The following is a 4357-nucleotide window of genomic DNA, read 5'->3' as shown; positions in this document are numbered from 1 at the left end:
TGGATTGGGATGCAAACTGACATTGAAATTTGGTGTAAGGGTTGCGTTCCCTGCTCGCTCAAAAGAAAAGGAGGACCAGAACAAAAAGCGTTGTTACAACCCATCAGGAGTAAATATCTTTTGGATATGGTGGCACTTGATCATGTCAAGTTAGATCATAGTACACAAGGATATCAGTATGCACTCACGATAACAGACCATTACAGCAAATTTGTCGTGGCCATGCCAGTGAAGGATCTAACTACAAAAACCACCACAGAGGCCTTTCTCAAGACTTTTGTTCACCCTTACGGATATCCGGATAAGATCAGATGTATGTAAATTAATATTTATGGGGTTTTAAGGTCATTAATGCAGAGATACTGGTACTGTCCTAGGACATTAGAACTGTTAAGGTGAAGAGACATGCTCTGACAGGGCAGTTATGTGAGGTTCTGGTTTTATTGAGGGCCCAGGGTGGTGATAGGAGCAGACACTGATGCAGGTTTCAATGAAAATGTAGAACTTTTAATGAGTGGTTGGTAGACATGAATATGAAAAAAACTAAAGTCCAGGTATAGCACTAAGTGTACTTGGGAGCTGTGGTGAAGTAATGGGAGAAAATCCAGTTAGTGACCGGCAAATGGGAAATGTCCAGGTAGTGACTGGTTAATAGAAAATGTCCAGGGAGTGGCAAACAATGGGAAATGTCCAGGTAGTGACTCGTTAATATAGAAATGTTTAGGTAGTGACCGGCAGGGGAAATCAGGTGTAGTGGTTGAAATGAAGAATGCAGGCTGAGGGAAAATCATCCAGCAGAGTGTCAGTGGAGGCAAGGTGCAGGGTGAACAGCAGACTCAGGTTCTCAGGCAAGGGGAAGGTAATGGGAGGATGCAGGGTAGTCCAGCAGGGCTTGAGAAGACAAGCAGGCAGGCAGGTAGCGTTTCACAGGAACAGATGGTGAGCACAGGGAACTCTCTCTCAGCTATGCTGAGAAACACGTTGCTCTGGCAATAAAGTGAAGATCTGAACATCCCTAAATACCAATTGATGTGCCATGACTGGCCAGAGAGAGCATGTGACAAACCAGGATTGGGCGATTAGGTCACGTGACCAGAGGTAAGATGGCAGCGCCCATGCAGGAGCAGAACGGAAGCACCACCAGGCCTCACCAGCCCAAAGTGACAATTTGCCCTCACAGAACCACGCACAGCCAATGCCCCTTGCCAAACACCAGCGCCACCGCCAGACGCCCCCATCATAGTGACCTCATAGGTAATACCCGTTGACCACCATGCCGAGAAACTCTGGTCGTGACAGTACCCCCCCTTATGGGTGGCCTCAGGATACTCACCAGGCTTTTCAGGATGAACAGTATGGAATCTCCTGACCAGGGCAAAAGCATGGATGTCTCGGGCATCGGTCCAACAGCGTTATTCCGGGCCATAACCCTTCCTATCCAGAAGATATTGAAGTCACCCTCTGCGAATACGAGAGTCCAGAACCTGAGAGACTTTAAATTACACACCTATTTCAGTCTGAATCCAAGGAGGAACAGGAAGAACTTTACGAAATTTGTTCAGGATCAAGGGTTTGAGCAGGGAATATGAAAAGAATTGGGGACTTTTAGGTAAGGAGGTAACTGAAGGCGATAAGCCACAGGATTGATCACTTCGATAATGGAAAAGGGCCCGATGAAACGTGGGGCGAATTTCATTGAAGGCACTCTGAGACGTAGGTTGTGAGTGGATAGCCACACTTGGTCTCCAATTTGCTTGTGTGGTACCTTCCTACATTTCCTGTCTGCCTGATATTTGTAACGAGAGGACACCTTCTCCAAGTTAGTACGTACTTGAGTCCATATAGATACAAATCTCCGTATAGTGTCTTCCATGGCAGGCACATCAAAAACAAGCAGGCTTTGAAACTGGGGAACCCGAGGATGATGACCATACTTGGAATGGAGTTTGATTTGTAGATGAATGGTAATAGGCGTTATGCGCAAATTCAGCCCAGGGCAGTAAATCAGACCAGTTGTCTTGAGAAGATGTCATGAAGATCCTTAGGAAGGTCTCAAGGTCCTGATTAACCATCTCTGTAGATCCGTTGCTTTGTGGATGATAGGCTGTGGAGAAGTTTAGTTTAATTTGCAGAACACAACATAGCGCCCTCCAGAATTTTGCCACAAATTGAGCACCACAATCTGAGACTATTTCGACAGGAAGTCCATGGAGACTAAATATATGTTGGACAAACAAGTGAGCCAAATCAGGGGCAGTTGGCAGCTTCTTTAAAGGTACATAATGGACCATTTTCAAAAATCGGTCCACCATAACCCAGATGGTGGTGTAACCCTGAGAATTTGCTAAATCTGTAGTAAAATCCATGGAGAGGTGTGTCCAAGGATGTGATGGAATAGGCAGGGGTAAAAACTCTCCAGCTGGGGCCTGACATGAAGATTTATGCTGTGCACAAGAGGTACATGAAGAAATGAACTCCATCACATCAGACTTCATAGATGGCCACCAGTAGCCCCTTCTTAGATGCTCCAGAGTCTTCCGAGTACCTGAGTGACCTGCAAAATGAGAGGATTGAGCCCAAGTGAGGAGCTGCTTCCTTAACTCCAGGGCCACAAAGGTTTTCCCAGTAGGAGGTTGTAATTGTATGCTGGCAAACACTGATTCCAGTACTGGGGCACTATGTATGGTCTCTGAATTGTCACTAAAGAGGAGGGACCTGGACAGAGCATCTGCTTTCTGGTTTAGAGGTCCAGCTCGAAAAGTCAGGGTAAACTGGAATTGAGCGTTGAAGATTGCCCATCGGGCTAGACGGGGGCTCACACACTGGATATTATTAAGGAAGAGGAGGTTCCTATGGTCTGTGAAGATGGTAAAGGGAAATTTGGCCACTTCCAGCAGGTATCACCACTCTTTTAACGCCAGCTTTACTGCCAGAAGTTCTTGTTCACCTATAGCATAGTTTCTTTCGGTGGGAGTAAACTTCTTGGAAAAAAAGCCACAAGGGTGGTTTCGGTTGTCTTCATACTTCTGGGACAGAACTGCTCCCATAGCTTCAGATGATGCATCAACCTCCAACATGAATGGTCTATCCAGATCTGGTTGTCTTAGAACCTGGGCTGAAATAAATGCTTGTTTCAGAAGTTGGAAGGCAGTCTCTGCTTCTGGTGACCATAGGGCTGGATTAGCACCTTTATGGGTCAAGGCCGTAATTGGAGCCATCAAAGAAGAAAATCCCTTGATAAAATGCCTGTAGTAGTTGGCGAATCCAAGTAGTCTCTGATGGCTTTCAGGGATTGAGGTCAAGACCAGTCCAAGATTGCTTGCACTTTTTTAGGGACCATTTATAGATGAGAGCCAGAAATGATGTAGCACTGGAATGGCACACTGGGTACATCAAAAACATATTTCTCAAATTTACAATAGAGGTGATTCCTCCTCAGATGGGACAGTACTTCCTTCACGTGCTTGTGATGTTCTTCTACCGAAGATGAAAAAATTAATATATCATCCAAATAGACAACAACTGATACGTAAAGTAAGTCCCGGAAAATGTCATTAACTAAACCCTGAAGACAGCAGGGGCATTGCACAATCCAAAAGGTATCACGAGATATTCAAAATGCCCATCGCTGGTATTAAAGGCGGTCTTCCACTCATCATCTGTGCAAATACGAATGAGGTAATAGGCCCCTCTCAGATCTAATTTAGAGAATATGATGGATCCCTTGACTCTATCGAATAGCTCAGTGATTAGCAAAAGCGGATATCAATTTTTGACCATTATGTCATTGAGGCCCCGATAATCAATACAAGGTCTTAGACCACCATCCTTTTTGGCCACAAAAATGAACCCTGCTCTGGCAGGAGAGGTGGAGGGGCGAATAAATCCTCTCTCTAAATTCTCCTGGATGTATTCAGACATTGCTTTGGTCTCAGGCAAGGATAGAGGATAGGTGCGGCATCGGGGTGGCATCTTGTTGGAAAATAAATCAATTGGACAATCCCATTCTCAGTGAGGAGGTAAGATATTAGCCTGTTGCTCAGAAAAGACATCAGTGTACTCCTGGTACTCTCTAGGGATAACTGGAAGAACTAATGAAACTGTTTTCCTTACAGGTCGAATCCAGGGAAGAATGATTTCTGGCAATCGACCCCCCATGAGAGGATTTGCATAGAACACTAGTCTATTTTGGGATTGTGCTGGCATAACCAGGGTAGTCCTAAAATAATTTCTTGGAAGGCTTTGGGTATCACCAGGAATTTCAGAGACTCGGAATGGAGCGCTCCAATACGGACTAGTATTGGTTGAGTTTCATGGGTGACGATTCCCTTAGTCAGAGGATGACCATCTATAGCTG

The sequence above is a fragment of the Taudactylus pleione genome, unplaced genomic scaffold, assembly GCF_031769625.1.
Source record: "Taudactylus pleione unplaced genomic scaffold, aTauple2 ptg000760l, whole genome shotgun sequence".
Classification (NCBI taxonomy): Eukaryota; Metazoa; Chordata; class Amphibia; order Anura; family Myobatrachidae; genus Taudactylus; species Taudactylus pleione.
Note: the sequence above shows the minus strand (reverse complement) of the source record.